This window comes from Chelonia mydas, chromosome 4 (genome assembly GCF_015237465.2).
Source record: "Chelonia mydas isolate rCheMyd1 chromosome 4, rCheMyd1.pri.v2, whole genome shotgun sequence".
Taxonomy (NCBI): Eukaryota; Metazoa; Chordata; order Testudines; family Cheloniidae; genus Chelonia; species Chelonia mydas.
In genome coordinates this window covers 59,574,687-59,596,914 of record NC_057852.1, presented here as the reverse complement: position 1 = coordinate 59,596,914, position 22,228 = coordinate 59,574,687, and the positions used below count along the sequence as shown (strand labels likewise).

The 22,228-nt window shown below is 42.4% G+C and overlaps 1 protein-coding gene and 1 pseudogene across 8 annotated transcripts in view; both read left to right on the top strand.

Annotated features, from left to right (window-relative positions):
- FBXW7 (F-box and WD repeat domain containing 7) overlaps window positions 1-22,228 on the top strand; it is a 281,649-nt gene that overhangs the window by 112,938 nt on the left and 146,483 nt on the right. The window lies entirely within an intron of this gene.
- Window positions 5,821-6,314, top strand: LOC102935115 (annotated as a pseudogene).

Genomic DNA, 22,228 nt, shown 5'->3' with positions numbered 1-22,228 from the left:
AAAGGTACTGGTGCTTTGAGTGATACGCTGGGCCTTTCAACCACTGAGTGAGTGTCGTTAGTTCAAGTAGTAAATGATAATACAACAGCAATGTAATGTGTGAGCAAGCTAGGATGAGTTCATTTGCTAACTCCATTGTAGGGAGGCATTAACTCTTTGGGAACAATACATTAGACATCAGGTGTGTTATTACTTGTTTTGCTGTTGCTGTTATTAGCTGAGCATCCCAGAAGCACTGTAAACAGCTCACAAAGCAAGTAAAGACAGCTGCTTCCCAGAAAAGTGTAAAATCTTGATTTGTCATGACACAAATGGGGTACATAGACAAAAATGGAGTGAAGCGGATGGAACACCCAAGGATGAAGATATGGTTACTCAATGAAGTATGTACTCATCTAGTTGGTTAGGCTTTTTAAAAATGCTTTGACCATATAAACTATGCATTCAACTGCCCTTAATTTGACCAACTATGAAAATCTTCTATCAGATTACTTAAATCCCAGGTAACCTCGTTGGCATGAGTCGTCCCTTTTATAAAGACTGAGAGTGAAGTCTATTCAGCAATTCAGTGAGCCATCAGTTCAAAGCTTGATTCATGGCAAGCAACATTCTGAAATATCCCCATATCTGCTGTGGGGCAGGAGCTGATTCTGTGTCTGTCTTGATATATTATTCTGGATTAGAGTTGAGATTTTGTGTTCATTTTCACTTCGATTTATACATTATAAATAAAGTAAACAAAACAAACAAGCCAAAGTGCAGTTTTTTTTTGATTGACTCTAATGTACCTTCACGCTGATGTGTGCCAGGGATTCTACCCACTTTCATTTAAGGAACATGAAGTTCACAATTGTCATATAAAAGACCTGTTCATTCATACCCTTTGTTCTTATTGTGTTATGGTCTTTTTCTTGCATCTTATAGGAGATTGTAGAAGTTCTGGCCTTTGTCTAATCAGTTATAATCTTAACCAATGCAACATGCTTTTGAGAAAAATCAATGAGCAGGTCCTAAGTACAGCACAACAAAATGGGACCAAATTCTGCAGCAGGCACCCCCAATTCTTTGGCATTCACTCCTAACTTCTTCATCAGTGTTAATTTATTATATCTCAATGAAATACCTTCTTCACCAAACAAGAATTACAAGTAATTTTTTCTCTTTGAAAATTTGTGATATCTTGATCATTTTGTAGTTCATTATGCATGTAGATGAAGTAGTTGCCAGCAGTTAGTCTTGAGGGGACAGACTTCGGGTTCCATTATAACATGGATCTAATTCCTTTAATAGAAGTTAGCTATAGCAAATCCACATATCTAACAGGAATTAGATCCATGTTATAATGGAACCTGAGGTTTGTCCCCTCATCCACTGATGTTGTAATATTGTGCTATCAACATTTCCATTATAACTTCTGTAGATTAAGTTTACTGCTTTTTTTTTTTTTTGCACTTATGTAATTTGTTTAAATGACTGAGTTAAATTATATTTTGTATGCATATTCTAAAATGTTCTTTTCTCTGGGTATTTTGAGGTGCATATGTAAAGTTTTAAAAATTGTTTACAGTAAATCTGCAGAAGTTTTTTATTTTCCAAGTAGTATTACAAGGCTTTATTACCGGTCAAAGCAAAATCAACGTTCAAGATCATAGTATTTCAGAGTTTTTATTGTCTGGGTAAATGATGTGTATATATATTCTATGTGCATCATTTACCCAGACAATAAAAACTCTGAAATACTATGATCTTGAATGTTGATTTTTAGCTTTGACCGGTAATATATAAAAAAATAGAAGTGAGAAATGTTTTCAGTGAAGACTATTTATGCATCTTTGACTTAAAGCATTCTGTTCATATTTGGAAAAAGTAATGGGGTAGTTATTTTGAAGTGCTATGTTTTATCATTGTGTGAATCATCTACCATTGATGAGTACTGATAAGTCCAGGTCTGCTTACATATAAAATATTGTCATGGAGAAAATCAGGGCAAAAAGGGGAAAAATGTTTAGAACTAATGGAAAAGATTTTGTGCATAGTTGCTGTCCTGTAAGCATTTGGCCGTACTGCCAGCTTACTTGCTATGGACTATGAAAGCGGGTCCCCCAAGTATGTCTACACAGCAACTAGACACGTGTGTCTGGCTTGTGCTGACTTGGGCATGTGGGGCTTGAGTTGCGGGAGTGTTTTATTGCATTGTAGATTTCTGGGCTCAGGCTGGAGCCCAGGCTATAGGACATAGCAAGTAGGGAGTGTCCCAGAGTCTGGAAGTCTACACAGGAATGAAACAGCCCCGCAGCCTGAGCTCCACGAGCCTGAGTCAGTTGATACAGGCCAGCCATGGGTTTTTCTTTGCTGTGTTTTTCTTTGCTTGACAGTGTTGGACCTCACAAAAGTAATTTCAAGCTCAGACAGACTCTGATTAATTTAGCTTAGTCCCACCACCTCCTTTTCAGTATTTATACTATACCAACCCAGTTAAGTAGGCTTAGGCCTGGTCTACACTACATAGTTAATTCAACATAAGCCGTATTAGGCTGAGTTAATCATGTGTGTGTCTACACTACTGAGTCCCTTCCATGGACCTAAAGGGCTTGTAAAGTCAACTTCTGTACTCCACCTCCGCGAGAAGCGTAGCTCTTGAGTCGACATCCACGCGTCGACATGGGGCTAGTGTAGACACTGCGTTGTGCAATTTGAATTAATTTGGCTCCAGCTAGAAATAAGGACAAGAGAAGGGGGAATTTTTTTCGCTCTCTAGGGTTTTGCTGTCTTGTGGACCTCAGTTGAATCATGGCTACATTCTGAACAAGCTACAAGTGATGTAACACTCCTACTGAGGGCTCTATGATGATGGAAATAGTAAAGCAAGCATTTGTCTCCACACAAGAAGAATAGCAAATAATATACCATTATAGTTATACTAGTACAATTCCTTTATTGTGGATGCAGTTAGACGAGTATAAAGGTGCTGTATACTGGTACAGGCCAGTCCTGCACAGGAATAGCTATACTGGTATAAGGCACCTTTTTACCAACAGTAACCTCATCCATACGGAGGTGGGGGTGGGAGGTGGTACCAGTACAAAAAATGTGTGTAGAGCAGGTCCAAGTTATCTAGGTAGGTTTCTTTTGACAGCCTTAAAGGGGGAAGTAGGGCTGTCAGTTCATTCCGTCTCATCATCTGGCTAGTGTATGGCAATTTCATACGCAATTTCCAGTCACACAATCACAATTAACCAGATTCAGATCCCTAGTACTCTAGTACAATATACACAGACTTCCTGAGGACTGTAAGTTGAACTGAACTCTGGCAATCTCTGTAAGCCTGGCCCTGGTTCCAGGTTTTTAAATCACAGACTGTATATCTGTATTCAGTCTCTTGCACCCATTGTTCCTGCATCTCTTCCTGGGGAATAATTTTTCAGTTAAATAATTCCTATTCCATCTCTTGAGTCAGTGTCTTATCTTAGATGCATATATGGCCCTCATCATTGCAGTATCTTTCATGCATCTCACTCTTTCTTCCGCATCTTCACAACACCTCTGTGAGGTAGGGAAGTACTAGTACCCCCATTGTACAGATGGAGAACAGAGGCACAGAGGGCCAGATTTTAGAACTATTTAGGTGTCTAAAGATGAAGATAGGTGCCTAAATCCTATTGAAATCAATGAGTTAGACAATTGTGTGCTTTTGAAAGGTGCCTACTGATGTTATCATCATGTTTTGGTCCCTAAATACCTTTAAAAACCTAGTCTAGGAGGTTAAGTGGCTTGCCTGAAATCACATAAGAAGTTTGTGATGAAGCAGAAACTTGAACCCAAGTTTTCCAAGTCATAGGCTAATGTCCTAACTACTGGGACTACTACTATTCTGCCTTTCTATCACCAAAACAAGGTTAGCGGTATCACTTTAAACATATTAAATAGATTATAATTCCAATAATTTCCACTTCTCTGGCAGCCTACTTGAGGGGTTTTCACTGGGGCTTGGGCAGGGCCAGGGCTAGGCTGTCAGACAGGAGTTTGGACTTCATCTGTTTTCACACTTGGCAATTTTGCATGCTGTTTTTCAGCAAGTGTCTTGTTATTTATGAGGTCAAACTTTAGATCTATTCACCAGATGATGATGTACATCAGAACATTCTGTGACACATTTCCTGGTGATGCACAGAATAAACCACTTTATTCTCCTTACAGTTTGATTCTTTGTATGTTGAGAGGAGTTGGGGGAGTTCGGATGTCCATGAGTGGATTTCTCTCTTCTGAAGTAGTCTGTAGAATCCTTAATTTAAGCCAAATGTTAAATCACTAAAACCAGAGGAATGTCAATGGATTCTGCTGTTTCTGAATAATGTATAAAGTATATTGATAGGCTTCAGCAAGGCTGATGAAAGTTTATCCTGTAGTTCTCCTTACTACTCCACCCCTCTACCCCCAGCTTGTATTTTTTTTTTTTTTTTTAAAGTAGAGGCTGGAGATCTTGCAGGTGGATTTTGAAGTGTTGAGGCAGAAACATTTTACAGGTTCATTGATTAGCTTTCAGAGAGCCAGCTCTAAAATTTAATTCCATTGTTAAAGGTGCATTTTAGAAGAAGGGAGCTGCGGATTATTCTTCAGCATGTACTATACGAAGTCTTCACTGAATATGCCAGGCTGCACAATTTATAAAGCATGAATTTGGCCACTGGACTAGTATATACCCTTTATAAAAAACGAAATAGTTGCATGGACGGAGGATGCTCAGGGGAACAAGGCAGGGGGCTGAGCATGTGCAATGTGTGCAGCCTACCTCTCCTTCAAACCTCTGGTAAAATAGACGAAGTGATGTTGCATATGTGAAGTGCATTCTCCACTCCCACTCCTTATTCTTACTCTCCCTCCCAGCCCCCTATCTTATAACTCTGCTAAATTTCATTGTCAACTTTTCATGCTATATTTCAGCTTTTCCCCAGTTATTTTGATGCTAGTGATAAACCATTTTTACATGCACACGTGCGCACCCACTGTTTCCAGGGTTCGTTTGAAATTCAATTATTACTCTTTGTAAATCACTTTGAGATCCTTAGCTGGAAGGTGCTGGTGGTGATTCCATGACAAACTTTTCTGGCTGTCATTTCGTAGTAGGAATAGGGGGGCAATTAAGATACAAGAATTTTCCCATTTACTAGGATATTCTTGATTTGTATAGTAAACCAGTATTTGACATGCTGATTTAAAAAAAAAACAAGCTGAAAACTTTAGAAACGAAATGAGGTAATGACTGTTACTTATGATCAGATATTAATGCGCTTACAAGTGCGTTGGGCTACATAACCTTTTGTGTTGTATATTTAGCTTTAGATTTGTTAACGTTATTGACTGGCTGTTCATGCAGCTTTGTAAATATTGATATCTTATAGCTTGTGCTTTGTCCCTAGTACCAAATGCATAAATCAGTGGTTCTCAACCTATTTACCATTGTGGGCAGAGGGGATGCGTGCGGGGGGGGGGGGAGGATGTGGGGTCAAGTGCCTCCCAAGATTGGCCTGCCGGGGGTGAGGGAGAAGGGCTCTGTCCCCCAGGATGGTTGGATCCAGTCCCTGGCAGCCTGGCCTGGGAGGCGAGTGGAGAAGGTGGGGACCAGCCGCTTCTCATGCTGGCCGCTCTGGGTCGCTGCTCTGTGCAGCATAGGCAGCTTCCTGAGAGACCCTGGCTGGGGAGGCGGCAGCTTCTGGCAAAATCATGGAGCAGGTCCTCAAGGAGTCCATTTTGAAGCAGTTGGAGGTGAAGGTGATCAGGAACAGTCAACATGGATTCACCAAGGGCAAGTCATGCGTGACCAACCTCCAAGCGAACATGTCTCCGGTGAAAGACTTGCTGCATCCCTCCCCTGAGGGGAGGAGAAGTGGAAACACAAGAAGAAGCATCTGCTCCAGAGTCCAAACTCCTATTTCATGGACGTGAAGTGTCCAGGTTGCTATAAAATCACCACAGTATTCAGCCATGCTCAGACTGTAGTTCTTTGTGTTGGCTGCTCAACTCTGCTTTGCCAGCCCACTGGAGGAAGGGCAAGGCTTACAGAATGATGCTCCTTCAGACGAAAGCAGCACTAAACTAAAGTGTGTCTGAGATGGGTGAGACTACCTGTGCAGTTGGCTGCACAGACAAATAGAGATGATTCAAGAGCATGGGATTCAGCCACAGAGCAACATTAAGTGTCAAGATGTGAACAGAAGGCTTTAAACACGTCTCTAGAATGTGAGGGGAGAACATGACTTTCATACTGTCCCTGTAGCCTCACCCGTCTGACTGTCAATAAATTTTGGACAAAATACCAAAAAAAAACCCCCCAAAAAGCGATAACTGGCACTGTGGGTATGGGGAAAGCGGTGGACGTGATGTATCTTGACTTTAGCAAAGCTTTTGATACAGTCTCCCACAGTATTCGTGCCAGCAAGTTAAAAAAGTATGGACTGGATGAACGGACTAAAATGTGGATAGAAAGCTGGCTCAGTGGGTAGCTCAATGGCTCCATGTCTAGTTGGCAGCTGGTATCAAGCTGAGTGCCCCAGGGGTTGGTCCTGGGGCCGGTTTTGTTCAACATCTTCATTAATGATCTGGATGATGGGATTAATTGCAACCTCAGCAAGTTCGCAGATGACACTAAGCTGGGGGAGAGAGGTAGATACGCTGGAGGGTAAGGATAGGGTCCAGAGTGAGCTAGACAAATTGGAGGCTTGGGCCAAAAGAAATTTGATGAGGTTCAACAAGGACGTGTGCAGAGTCCTGCACTGAGGAAGGAAGAATCCCATGCACCGCTACAGGCTGGGGACCGACTGGCTAAGCGGCAGGTCTGCAGAAAAGGACCTGGGGATTACAGTGGACAAGAAGCTGGATATGAGTCAGCAGTATGCCCTTGTTGCCAAGAAGGCCGACGGCATATTGGGCTGCATTAATAGGGACATTGCCAGCAGATCGAGGGAAGTGATTATTTCCCCTCTACTCGGCACTGGTGAGGCCACACCTGGAGTATTGTGTCCAGTTTTGGTCCCCCTACTACATGAGGGATGTGGACAAATAGGAGAGTGTCCAACGGAGGGTAACAAAAATGATTAGGGGGCTGGGGCACATGACTTACGAGGAGAGGCTGAGGGAACCAGGGTTATTTAGTCTACAGAAGAGAAGAGTGAGGGGAGATTTGATAGCAGCCTTCAACTACCTGAAGGGGGGTTCCAAAGAGGATGGAGCTAGGCTGTTCTCAGTGGTGGCAGATGACTGAACAAGGAGCAATGGTCTCAAGTTTCAGTGGGTGAGGTCTAGGTTGGATATTAGGAAACACTATTTCACTAGGAGGGTGGTGAAGCACTGGAATGGGTTACATAGGGAGGTGGTGGAATCTCCATCCTTAGAGGTTTCAGAGTAGCAGCCGTGTTAGTCTGTATTCGCAAAAAGAAAAGGAGTACTTGTGGCACCTTAGAGACTAACAAATTTATTTGAGCATAAGCTTTCATGAGCTACAGCTCACTTCATCGGATGCATTCAGTGGAAAATACAGTGGGGAGCTCTGTGTATATAAATCTCCCCACTGTATTTTCCACTGAATGCATCCGATGAAGTGAGCTTTAGCTCACAAAAACTTATGCTCAAATAAATTTGTTAGTCTCTAAGGTGCCACAAGTACTCCTTTTCTTTTTTCCATCCTTAGAGGTTTTTAAGGCCTGGCTTGACAAAGCCCTGGCTGGGATGATTTAGTGGGTGTTGGTCCTGCTTTGAGCAGGGGATTGGACTGGATAGCCTCCTGCAGTCTCTTCCAACCCTAATATTCTATGATTCTGCTCCCTGCCCGGGCCCGGCTGCTGGGGACAGGGACCAAGTGATCCGAAGTCTCCTCTCCCTCCCGCACATTTAAGGCTTACTTGGCCCCTCGGAACCAGGCCCAGGGAGGAGTTGGGGGGGGGGGAGGGGGGCGCGAGCTGGCCACTGCGTACACTCCCAACACCTCAGAACTCGGGAAAGATGGATCCCTAAAGAGGCTATCTTCCATATCAACATATGAGAGCTCAGAGCAATTTGATACACTTCCCACCACTTCTCCATCCACATCAGGTGCCACCTCATCAGAACAATGGTATATTATATCAATCGTCAAGGAGAAGCAAGATCTCAGTCCGTATGCACTAAATCCAGAAAACTGTGGAATTGGTGCATATCATACTGCACACAGATTTCAGCGATTTATCTACTGAGATTAAAGATCACAGTGGTGGATTCAGTGCAAGCTGAACAATAAGGATTTTCAAAAGGTATGTCTTACCTGGGGTCATCCACAGATATCTCTCTTTAACTCCATCCAATGCAAAGTGCATATATAAGAACATAAGTATAGCCATACTGGGTCAGACCAAAGGTCCATCCAGCCCAGTATCCTGTCTACCGACAGTGGCCAATGCCAGGTGCCCCAGAGGGAGTGAACCTAACAGGTAATGATCAAGTGATCTCTCTCCTGCCATCCATCTCCACCCTCTGACAAACAGAGGCTAGGGACACCATTCCTTACCCATCCTGGCTAACAGCCATTAATGGACTTAACCTCCATGAATTTATCCAGTTCTCTTTTAAACCCTGTTATAGTCCTAGCCTTCATAACCTCCTCAGGCAAGGGGTTCCACAGGTTGACTGTGCGCTGAGTGAAGAAGAACTTCCTTTTATTTGTTTTAAACCTGCTACTGATTAATTTCATGTGGTGGCCCCTAGTTCTTATATTATGGGAACAAGTAAATAACTTTTCCTTGTTCACTTTCTCCACACCACTCATGATTTTATCTATCATATCCCCCCTTAGTCTCCTCTTTTCCAAGATGAAAAGTCCTAGCCTCTTTAATCTCTCCTCATATGGGACCCGTTCCAAACCCCTAATGATTTTAGTTGCCCTTTTCTGAACCTTTTCTAATGCCAGTATATCTTTTTTGAGATGAGGGGACCACATCTGTGCGCAGTATTCAAGATGTGGGCATACCATGGATTTATATAAGGACAATAAGATATTTTCCGTCTTATTCTCTATCCCTTTTTTAATGATTCCTAACATCCCGTTTGCATTTTTGACTGCCGCTGCACACTGCGTGGACGTCTTCAGAGAACTATCCACGATGACTCCAAGATCTTTCTCCTGATTAGTTGTAGCTAAATTATCCCCCATCATATTGTATGTATAGTTGGGGTTATTTTTTCCAATGTGCATTACTTTACATTTATCCACATTAAATTTCATTTGCCATTTTGTTGCCAAATCCCTTAGTTTTGTGAGATCTTTTTGAAGTTCTTCACAGTATGCTTTGGTCTTAACTATCTTGAGCAGTTTAGTATCGTCTGCAAACTTTGCCACCTCACTGTTTACCCCTTTCTCCAGATCATTTACGAATAAGTTGAATAGGATTGGTCTAGGACTGACCTTTGGGGAACACCACTAGTTATCCCTCTCCATTCTGAAAATTTATCACTTATTCCTACCCTTTGTTCCCTGTCTTTTAACCAGTTCTCAGTCCTTGAAAGGATCTTCCCTCTTATCCCATGACAACTTAATTTACATAAGAGCCTTCGGTGAGGGACCTTGTTAAAGACTTTCTGGAAATCTAAGTACACTATGTCCACTGGATCCCTCTTGTCCACGTTTTTTTGACCCCCCTCAAAGAACTCTAATAGATTAGTAAGACATGATCTCCCTTTACAGAAACCTTGTTGACTTTTGCCCAACAATTTATGTTCTTCTATGTGTCTGACAATTTTATTCTTTACTATTGTTTCAATTGATTTGCCCGGTACTGACGTTAGACTTACCGGTCTGTAATTGCCAGGATCGCCTCTAGAGCCTTTCTTAAATATTGGCGTTACATTAGCTATCTTCCAGTCATTGGGTACAGTAGCTGATTTAAAGGACAGGTTACAAACCATAGTTAATAGTTCCACAGTTTCACATTTGAGTTCTTTCAGAACTCTTGGGTGAATGCCATCTGGTCCCGTGACTTGTAACTGTTAAGTTTCTCAATTAATTCCAAAACCTCCTCTAGTGACACTTCAATCTGTGACAATTCCTCAGATTTGTCACCTACAGAAAATGGCTCAGGTTTGGGAATCTCCCTAACATCCTCAGCCATGAAGACTGAAGCAAAGAATTCATTTAGTTTCTCTGTGATGACTTTATCATTTTTAAGTACTCCTTTTGTATCTCGATCGTCCAGGGACCCCACTGGTTGTTTAGCAGGCTTCCTGCTTCTGATGTACTTAAAAAACATTTTGTTATTACCTTTTTGAGTTGTTAGCTAGCTGTTCTTCAAACTCCTTTTTGGCTTATTAGATTTTTACATTTAATTTGGCAGTGTTTGTGCTCCTTTCTATTTACCTCACTAGGATTTGACTTCCACTTTGTAAAAGATGTCTTTTTATCTCTCACTGCTTCTTTTACATGGTTAAGCCACGGTTGCTCTTTTTTAGTTCTTTTGCTGTGCTTTTTTTAATTTGGGTATACGTTTAAGTTGAGCCTCTATTATGGTGTCTTTGAAAAGTGTCAATGCAGCTTGCAGGGATTTCACTCTCGTCACTGTATCTTTTAATTTCTGTTTCACTGACCTCATTTTTGAATAGTTCCCCTTTCTGAAATTAAATGCCACAGTGTTGGGCTGTTAAAGTGTTCTTCCCACCACAGGAATGTTAAATGTTGTTATATTATGGTCACTATTTCCAAGCAGTCCTGTTATAGTTACCTCTTGGACCAGATCCTGCGCTCCACTCAGGACTAGATCAAGAGTTGCCTTTCCCCTTGTGGGTTCCTGTACCAGCTGCTCCAAGAAGCAGTCATTTAAAGTATCGAGAAATTTTGTCTCTGCATTTCGTCCTGAGGTGACATGTACCCAGTGGTGAGCTGGAGCCGGTTTGCACTGGTTCGCGTGAATCGGTTGTTAAATTTTCAACCAGTTTTAGAACCGGTTGTTAAAAATTGTTATGGCTCCCTGAGCTCCTGGCCGGGGAGGTGCTCCTTGACCTCCCGGCCAGCCCCTCCCCTGCCTTCCCCCCTTGCACAGAGCCTCAGCGTGCTGCGCCGCTGGCGCCAGCGCTCTGGACCGCTTCTGGGCAGCTCTGCAGCTCCTGCCGCTTTGAGTGGCATGGTAAGGGGGTGGGGCTGCGAGCTCCAGCGGGCCGCACGGCATCCATACACGCTGCCCTGAGCAGCATGGTAAGGGGGCTGGGCTGGGGCTGGGAGGAGGGGTTGGATAAGGGGCAGGGAGCGGTTGGAGGGGGCAGAGGTTCTGGGGGGGCGGTCAGGGGATGGGGAACGGGGGGGGGGTTGGGTTGGCATGGGAGTTCTGGGGGGTCTGTTGGGCAGGGCCGGTGCAACCACAAGGTGGACTACGCAGCCGCCTCGTATACCAAGTGGTTGGGGGCGCCAAAAAGCGGTGCCCCCCCAATTTTTTTTAAACAGTGGAGCACAAGGCTGCCGCTGCTCCCCAGCTCCGCACCGCCCCCAGGACTCTCAGTGGTGGCTGCCGCTGCCACCACTGAGAGCCCCAGGGGCAGCGGGGAGCCCGGCTTGGCCCACGGCGTGGGGAAGAAGGCGCAGCTTCTCTCCGCTCTTCGGGCGGAGAAGCTGGGTGTCTATTCCGCCTGCAAGGTATCTACCTGGGCCTCAGAGAGCCACATGTGCCTGCGGAGCGCTGTGGGGTGGGTAGGTCCTCTCCCTGGCCTGGGGAATGGTGTATGTGGGAGCAACCTGGGCACCCCTCCCCCAGCCAGTGCCACCCCTTCCCCCTCCACCCACCTTCTCCCCTGTGCCCCCTCCGTCCCAACAACCTACCCTGTCCTACCACTTTTGCCTCTGGGCAACCTTCGCCTGGCAACCACCCCCAGCTAGCCACGGTCACCTTCACCCCTGCATCAACCTCGGGACCCCTCCCTGCCGCCTGCCATCTCCCTCCTGCCCACGCCTCCCTTGTGCAAACCCCTCCCTGCCACCTTCACCCCCCTGCAACAACCCCAGGCACATACACACCCCCGCCTGCAAGACCCTTGCAACACCCCCCTCCTGCCCACTTCTCCAGTCAATGTGGGGATAATTGAAATCCCCCACTATTATTGAGTTCTTTATTTTGATAACCTCTCTAATCTCCCTTAGCGTTTCATCGTCACTATCACTGTCCTGGTCAGGTGGTCGATAATAGATCCCTACTGTTATATTCTTATTAGGGCATGGAATTACTATCCATAGAAATTCTATGGAACATGTGGATTCATTTAAGATTTTTATTTCATTTGATTCTACATTTTCTTTCACATATAGTGCCACTCCTCCTCCCTCCCCCTCCCACACAACCTGTTCTGTCCTTCCGATATATTTTGTATCCTGGGATGATTGTACCAGTGGGATGTCCCACTGATTGTGCTCACTCCACCAGGTTTCTGGGATGCCTGTTATATCAATATCCTCCTTTAACACGAGGCACTCTAGTTCACTCATCTTACTATTTAGACTTCTAGCATTTGTGTACAGGCACTTTGAAAACTTGTCACTGTTTATTTTTCTGCCCTTTTCTGATGTGTCAGATTCTTTATGTGAATGTTTCTCATCTGATCTGGCCCATACTTTATCCTCTTCCATCCTCTCCTCCTGACTAAAACCTAGAGAATCTCTATCAATAGACTCTCCTCTAAGAGAAGTCTCTGTCCAATCCACGTGCGCCTCTGCAGCAATCGGCTTTCCCCCATCTCTTAGTTTGAAAACTGCTCTGCAACCTTTTTAATGTTAAGTGCCAGCAATCTGGATCCACTTTGGTTTAGGTGGAGCCCATCCTTCCTGTATAGGCTCCCCTACCCCAAAAGTTTCCCCAGCTCCTAATAAATCTAAACCCCATTTCTCTACACCATCATCTCATCCACGTCTCATTGAGACTCTGAAGCTCTGCCTGCCTTCCTGGCCCTGCGCTTGGAACTGGAAGCATTTCTGAGAATGCCACCATAGAGGTCCTGGATTTCAGTCTCTTTCCTAGTAGCCTAAATTTGGCCTCCAGGACATCTCTCCTACCCTTCCCTATGTCATTGGTACCTCCATGTACCGCAACCACTGGCTTCTCCCCAGCACTACACATAAGTCTATCTAGATGCCTCGAGAGATCCGCAACCTTTGCACCAGGCAGGCAAGTCACCATACGGTCATCATAAACCCAGCTATCTATGTTTCTAATGATCTAATCTCCCATTACTAACACCTGCCTTTTCCTAATGACTGGAGTTCCCTCTCCCGGAGATGTAACCTCAGTGCGAGAGGATACCCCAACATCATCTGGAAGGAGGGTCCCAACTATGGGAAAGTTTCCCTCTCTTCCCGTTGACTGCTCTCCTTCTCTGGGCCTTTCATCCTCCTTACAGCGCAGAGGCTGTCTGACCGGAGGTGGGACAAATCTACAGTGTCCCGGAAAGCCTCATAAGCATACCTCTCTGCCTCCCTTAGTTCCTCCAGTTCCGCCACCCTGGCCTCCAAAGCCCGAACACGGTCTCTGAGGGCCAGGAGCTCCTTGCACTGAATGCACACATACGCCACCCGCCCACAGGGCAGGTAATCACACATGCTACACTGAGTGCAATAAACAGGATAGCCCCCACTCTGCTGCTGGGCTTCTGCCTGCATTTTCTCCTACAGCTACCTTGGTTAATGATGGGGTTTTTGTTTAAATCAAGAAGTTTTGATTATAGTTTAGTTTAAAGGTTTTAAAGAATGGCAAGTGTACCTCGCCCCCTTTCCACTCATAGTCATTACTTCACTACATCCTCACCCTTGCTTCCCTTCCAAGGTTTCCTCATAAATTCACATCATCTACTGATGTTTTATCCCATGCCTCACTCTTGGAAAGAAGAAACAAGCCTTCATATGCTTGCCTTCTACTTAGAAAGGACTAGGCCCATCAGGGTTTCACACTAGCTTTTCATCTCAGTTGCAGAGTGTATGAAAGGAGAGACAGTTTCCACTCAAAGATTATCCAAACAGGTTCCAAGCTGCATCTTAAATTGTTACAAAGCCTCGGGCATTCCCCCCCTCCACCGGCCCCCCGCCATACCCTTATATCAGGGCACAACGGTGTCTAGGGGGAAGGCACAGACCCCCCCCCCCCCCCCCATGAGCACTGCTGATGAAAATCTCTGAACAAGAGTGCTTGGGCATGTGCATATCCTGACATGGAGCACCAGAATTCCAATTACTGTATGAGGTAAGTAATTTCTCCCTTTTGGCAATGCTCTGCTTGCTATTTTATGGATCCTTTTAATATATGTATGTATATAAAAATACATATATATAATATATATATATATACACACACACACACACAGTTTCCTCAAATTCTCTCTCTTCATCAGCCTGCATTTATTAGACATCTTTTGTCTTACTATTAAATATACTAACTAGAGGAAAGATATGCCTGTTATATAAGGCACAAAAGATTCCAAAAATTCTGTAAGAAACTTATGGTTTCTTTGAGTTTTTGCTAATTTTATATGAAAGGTCCTTATGTAAACCATAGGATATAAGAAAACAGAACTAAAGGTGTAGATGGTCAATTAGATGGAATATAAATTCTCTGGAGGAAGAACCTGGTACTACTATTTCCTTGTAAAGCATCTAGTAAACTATATCAGTAGAAATAGTAAATAATATTAATCGGTCTTTGTATATGTTTAGGGTAAAAAATATAAAGCACACTGTATAAAAAACTAAGTAGTAAATAGAAGCATTCTGTGAAGAATTTCATCTTTTAAAAAGAAGGAAAAACTCTGGAAAAATGTTTTAAGCTCTTTACATTTTAGTTTAAATAAAAGAATTAAGGCCAGAAATAGATTACAGAGAAGTTGCTTATAGAATAATGGTTTGCAGTGGTTTCTGTTTTCTTGCTCCCTCCGTTAATTGCTTTAATCCTGTCAGCCTGTCTCTTAATACATGATAACGTGATTCTTCATGGTCAGTGCTGGTATATACAGAACGTCTCAAAAATATTTACATTAACTTTTTGTTCTCCATAAATAACAGTGTAGCACAAACTAAAAAATTCTTGTTCTGGACTTTTGGAATTGCACTCAAATAATTTGAGCATGCAGTGACCATATTACACATACAATTGAGATAATTGTGCCACTATGACCAGCTATAGTCATGCCCCGTTGGGATAATGATACTGACCTCCTTTGTAACGCTCTTTGAAATCTACTGATGAAAAACACTATATAAGAGCTAGATATTATTAGTCATTTGTGACTAATGTGACTACAGTTACCATTATTGTACATGTGACTGTGGTAATTGCATGCACAGATTATGTGCTCATAACTTTAATCCTCAGGACCCTAATTTTTAAGCATGTTGGCAACAGGGTTAATTAGTTTAAATAAAATCAAGTTAAATAATTGATTCTAATCTTGCTTTGCATTTGTACTTATTTTCTAAAAAAGATTTATTCTCATAGGTTGATAATTATTAAAACATATTGATTTACAACTAGCTACGGCCTTCACACTAAATTTGATACTACTTTTACTAATTAGGAGGATATTAATACATTTATTTAAGCTATTTATATATTTAACATACTTTGATTCAGATACTTAATTTTTAAACGTTTTATTATGTTAGAAAATGGTGTATTTGTTATTTACTAGATTATTTTTTACTCATTTGCATCAAGCTCTTTGGTTGGAAATTGAAATTCAATTAAATACATAAAACCAGCTTTTTTTAAAAAATGATTTTTTATTAGTTAAACTGCCTTAAATTTGCTGTATACATAAGGGAAAAAAAGTTTAACAAAAATGTTTTGCATTTAAAATTAACTGATTTATTAAGCAAAGCAAGTATTATCTGTAGTTAGCAAAATGAAAGCTTGTTTCTGACCACCATATCCTTCAGGATTTTAGGACTAGTTGATCTCATTGTCTCGGCCCTAATTTTTAGTCATAGATTGAAAAAGCAGGAAAGCTTGTTTTCCTCTTACAACTCCCAGTTAGTTTCTTAACTTTGAATGAATTGATCATTAAATTGAACTAGTTGAATTAATTGATCTGAAGAAAATATTCTCCTGCACGTGCAGAAGAGTCTACTGCTTAAAAAGCTGATTTAGCACTTCAGCAACTCTGGTTCCAGATGCTTAGCCAGTGACTTCCAGTAGCTTAGTAGTTTGATTTTCTTTAAAACTTCGGCAGAAAACAATATTCCTTAATATTTTTAAAATTTATTTTAAATGTTTGTAATAGTATAGTAAGTTTAAATCTTAACGTAGGTTGTCATAATTTCAGATTTTTTCTGTGGGTTTATTTTTTTTAAAAAAATTTAATTAAAATTAAATAAAACCAGTTTTTAAATCAACCCCAAAAAGTGCACCTCCTTCCATGTCGACGGCGGCGCCAGGGCTCTGGTCTCGGTGACATGGTTCCTGATCCAGGGTGAGCCCACAGGCCTCCCTCAAGGAGGGAGAGGTATACCAACACCTGGGCACACCCACAGGAGTCCGCATCTGACAAACCCCCGAAGATAACGTCATGGAGATCGTGCGGGACACGGCCCAATTGACTCCTCCCTGCTTGCGCCCTGGCAAAAGATCAACACCCTCAGTGTTGTTGCTCCCTGGCAAAAGATCAACACCCTCAACCTTCCTGATCCCCCGCATCTCCTTCGTCCTCAGGGGATCGGCCATGGCCAAGGTGCCGCTGAACAAGGCTGACAGCACCATCAGGCAGCTGGTGAGGAAATGGCTCTACCTTCCCCAGAAGGCCAGCATTGAGATCATCTATATTTCTCATAGGCAGGGCGGCACCAATGTGCCTTGGATGGGCGACCTGTGCGATGTGGCGGTGATCACCCACACCTTCCACCTTCTGACATGCCCGGACCTGACGGTGAGGAGCATCATGGATGGCGCCGGACGGGACGTGGTCAGGAAACTCATCGCCAGGGCCTCCTCTGAGCAGGATGTCGCCACCTACCTCAGCGGCTCCCTGGAGGCTGAGTTCGGGAGAGAGGGGGAAGACCTATCCTCTCTCTGATCCCACATCTGCATCACCTTGAGACGTCTAGAAAAGAGGGCTGGCTGCTGCTGGAAGTGGTGTGAGGAGCGCCGGGAGCTGGGAGTACTTGTGCTGTGCATCAAGACCTCGGACCACACCATCATCACCCCGACCACCAGAGCGATGCTGAAAAGGACCCTGAAAGATGCCATCCGCTGCCACTACACCGAGAACCTCAAGTGGAAGCCGGACCAGGGCTAGGTGTTCGAGGTGACCAGCACCCACTTCCTCCCCGGGTGCAGCTTCACCAGGTTTGCCGACTGGCATTTCGTCCACCGGGCCTGGCTCAACTGCGTTCCCCTCAACGGAGCCGTCCGCCATGGAAAGCGGGACAAGCACTGTAGGAAGTGTGACTACCCCAACGAGACCCTGTCCCGTGTCCTGTGTGGTTGCCAGCACCACTCCGCAGCCTGGTGGCACCGCCACAATGCTACCCAGAACTGGTTGGTAAAAGCTATCCCGCCGTCCCTGGGGAAGATCACCGTAGACTCCGCCATCCCTGAACCGGACAGCCAACTGCGACCTGATATTGTTGTGACCAATGTGGAAAAGAAGAAGGTCCTTATGGTGGATGTCACGGTGCCATTTGAAAACGGATCCCCAGCCTTCCTTGAGGCCTGAGCTTGGAAGGTGTTGAAATACACCCCGCCAGCCAACAGCCTGAGAGCCCAGGGCTACAAGGTTCAGATCCACGCCCTGGTCGTGGGAGCCCTGGGTGCGTGGGACCCCACAACGAACCGGTGTTGAGAGAGCGTGGAGTTGATTGGCGCTATGCCCGGCTCATGAGACAGTTCATGGTGTGCAACACCATCAGGCGGTCCAGAGACATCTACACGGAGCACATCATGGGACACTGTCAGTACTAGGATGAATAAACGATACCACCAGTCAGGGAAAGTAACCCACTTCTTTCCCTGACAAACCAAGGGACGCACCCCACCCATGTACATATTCGCTACACCAAGACTGACTTGGACTCTAAATACATTCTATGGGTGGCTTACCCGAGATCACTTATTCACTGACGCTTTAAAAACTCCTGTGTCCCAGTCTGGGTCTATGTTGGTTATGGACTATGTATGTATCTTGTGAATCTTGTAATCGATACTTGTAATCTCTCATAACTCAAACCTGACCCCAGATGCACAGTACCTTCCTTCTTAACTTGTGTAAACTTGATCTTAAACATTAGCTTTAATAAAAGTTTGTATATCTTAGTTTATCCAGACTTGATTTAAGGAGCTTCAAGTGAATGAGAATCCACCACATCTCTAAATAAGTTGTTCCAATGGTTAATTGCCCTTACTGTTAAAAAAAAAAAAAAAAAAAAAAAAAAAAAAAAATTGTACTTTCTAGTCTGCATTTGTCTATCTTCAGCTTCCAATCATTGGATCTCATTATGTCTTTTTATGCTAGATTAAAGAGCAGTCTACTATCAGAAATCTCTTCCCCATTTAGGTCCTTGTAGTTTGTAATTGGCACCTCTTAACCTTTTCTTTACTTTAACTAAATAGATTAAAGAAGCTCAATCGCTCATTTATAAGCCATGCATTTAAATTTTGAATCATTCTTGTAGCACTTTCTTGAACCCATTCCAAGTTTTCAACATCCTTTTTGACGTTTGAACACCAGTATAGGACACAGCATTCCCATAACAGTTTCACTACTGCTGTGTACATAAATAAAACCATCTCCTAAGTTTACTATTTCTTTGCAGATGTATCCAGAGATTTCAATAACTGTCTTAGCTACAAAATGTCACTGGGAGCTCATGTTCAACAGGTTATCTACTGTGACTCCCAACAGTTTGAGTCACTGTTTTCAGTGATGTAGTTCCTCATCTTTATAAATTTGACTTCCTTTTTTTGTTTTAGATGTATGACCTTGCATATGGCTGTGTTAAAATGCATGTTGTTCAAACGAGTCCAATTTGCTAAGAGATCTAGTTCTGTCTATGTAACCGACGTGTCCCTATCATTATTTACCACTCTACCGATTTTTAGGTCATCTGCCATTATTTTATATTCTAACCCAGATCATTGATAAAGATATTGAATTGTATTGGGCCAAAAATCAATCTCTGCAGGTGTTATACCAATAAAATAAAAACCAGCAGGATCTTATTAAAGGGGAAAAGGCAAAATGCCACATTTATTGTGAATACAGAAAGAATCATAGTAAGCAGTTAGTTATAGCTATAACATTCCATTCAGTTTCATATTTATTCACACATTCATTCATACACACACACACACACACACAGGTTCTGCAAGGTTGTTATCATAGTTACCAGCCTTAGAGTTGCTCATGCCAAGCCACTGGCCAGGTGGCCTGGACATGAGGAGGGAGCACGGCCTTGTCAGATGCACATCTGATGCTCCTGGAAGTTGGTTTGCAGAATCAGACCCCAAAGTTCTCACTTTCTAGAGTCCATTTTTATAGGAGTTTCTTCCTATGCCAGTCTATGGGAATTGCTTCATCATGCTGTTGCTGAATCAATCAGCAGATGGCACATTCCTGACGGCTCCGTGCTGCCAGATGTTATCTTGTTCTTTGGTTCGCCCATTCTTGAGGCTGTTGGGTGGATTCCAGTCTGCCCTCCGGGGGTCCTCTGGTTATTTTCACTTGACACCTTCTTCAGCCGATGGACACTGGATTCTTAGGCTGGCACCTCCCTGATCATTCAGTTATTATCCACACCAAGCATCCATCCACATACATCCTCTATCTCTGTTTTAATCACAATTGTTAACAAAGCGAGATGAATACAACAAAAGGGCGGGGAGTCTCTGGGTGCTGTTTCTGTTGTTACAGAGTATTGCTTTGAGTCTCTCTCTGTGTGAGTAGTTGTTGTTACAAAGAATTGCTTTGAGAACAGACTCTGTCTTAGAATGTACTAACACAATTAGCAGCTTGCAAGTTTCACGCATAGAGGGAGAGAAACAGTACCAAAAACCAAGAGACCTCTTAATTAGTAATACCCTAGAATTTAAAGTATGGGGAATCAAACTCATTTGTGATTTTAATATAGAACTTCTTTAATATGATCCAACACAGGACCCCACTGGATGACCATTCCATTTTATGATCTGTTTACCAGTTTTAATCCACTGTACTATGGGCTGTGTTGATTTTTGTAGATTGCTAACTTTTTTGTCAGAATGTCATGTGGGACTAATTTGCTGTTTAACATTCTCTCTAGTAACTAGTGGAATATAGAACAGGAGTACTTTTGGCACCTTAGAGACTAACACATTTAAGATATGAATTCATCATCTTTCTTTCAATATATAGAACAGAATCCATAGTGGTAAATGATGTAGCTATGAAAGGAAATGATTTTTGAAAAGCCTAACATTTCTTATCAGTGACCTTGTACAATTGTTCCTTAGTACTAATGTTGATATTAATCTTCAAGAAATATAATTAATGTTGCATGAGAGTTCTACAACAGGAAATATTTAATACTGGATACTGGTAAAAATGCATGCTTCATCTACCGTAAAGTCACAGTTAAATCCATTCTTGGGTTTTTGGCATTCCATGCGGGCACCATTGTCTTTCCTTGCCAGAGACAGTACAGTAATTTGCCTGCAAAGTGGTATGCTAAATATACCAGTTGACCAAGTTTAATGAATTTCAGTCTTTGTGATTGTGTATATATAACCTTGCAGTGCAGTTTCTGTTACTTTGATGTCTGTCCTAAAAACTTCCTTCAATCTTAAATAGTGGAAAAACAACTGTTTCCACTGTATCAAATCTTTCCATCATACGCGGAGCTTGCACTGGCTTAGTCTAACTGGGATTCAGACAGCACACCTGAAGCAGGACCTCTGACAACTGTTTCAGAGTAGCAGCCATGTTAGTCTGTATCCGCAAAAAGAAAAGGAGTACTTGTGGCACCTTCGAGACTAACAAATTTATTTGAGCATAAGCTTTCGTGAGCTATAGCTGACTTCATCAGATGCATGACTGCGGCCTCTTCCCTGAAGAAAGGGAGAGCCAGATACTGACAGACCACTGTGGCATTGAACTGCTAATATCCTGCAGAGCAGGTGTTGAGCTTGTTGTTTGTGGTTTTTTTTATTAAGTTTGGCAAGTTAACTCTCTGGCAGCTCATTTGTAAATATACCTACCCCAAGGTAACCACAATATGTTATTTCTTAACAGCACTTTGAATAGAAAGATTTTCTTCCATGTACATTTTTTTTACCCAAATCCATTGACAGTAGTTAATTCTAAAAACACTTAAACTGCATAGTGGTGGAAGGCAGCGTTAATGTTTCAAATCTCTGGGATAATGCACTTCCTTTAGCAAATGTGTCACTGTTTTTGCATATTGATGCTTTCTGATGAAGTATTGCTTATAATTGAATTTTGATATTGCCTTTTTAATGGAACATTGGAGGAGAAAGTTGAGAGTTCTCTTGCGAGGATAAAGTGTAAATAATGTCACGCATTACTTCAGCTAGTTTTATGAATTGCTGACCAGTGTCCACAAAGAAGTTTTAATGTTATATATCTTGTCAATGCAGGAACACTTTACTTATAATATTACAAGACAGCATTTACACATTTAGAAAGAAAAGGTGTGTTTTTTGTTTTTATTTACCCAATGATTTCACTTTCTGAAGATTTAAGGTTGCTGGAATTAGAGCCACAATATTTTCTGTCACTTCGTTGTTAAACTAGATCTGATCCTTTTATTTCTTCAGTGTTTCATCACTGACTCTTTTCACACCAGGCCATTTTATATACAGAAATAGCGAAATAAGTTTTAGAGTGCAGCATTTACAACTTGATAAATAGATTATAAAGATAACTGATAAATATTTTTACAAATAATGCTGTTGATAGTGAATGCTGTAGTTAAAAATTGTTAAAATTTCACTCATAACAGCCTTTGCAGTTGAAATTACAATGCTTGATCTCAAATAAATTAACTATTTTAAAAATTGAAAGCCTGTTCTATCTTTAACAAAGTATGTTTTAAAACTAAATACTGAAAAAATACTTCTTCCACTATAAAAAATATATATATATTATTGCCATCTTTTTTAACATACTTAATATGTAGAAAACCTGGTATGTAAATTGTGTTAATCTTTGAAGCATATTCCTAACCATGTTTGAAAAATTGGCTGATAAAATTGTA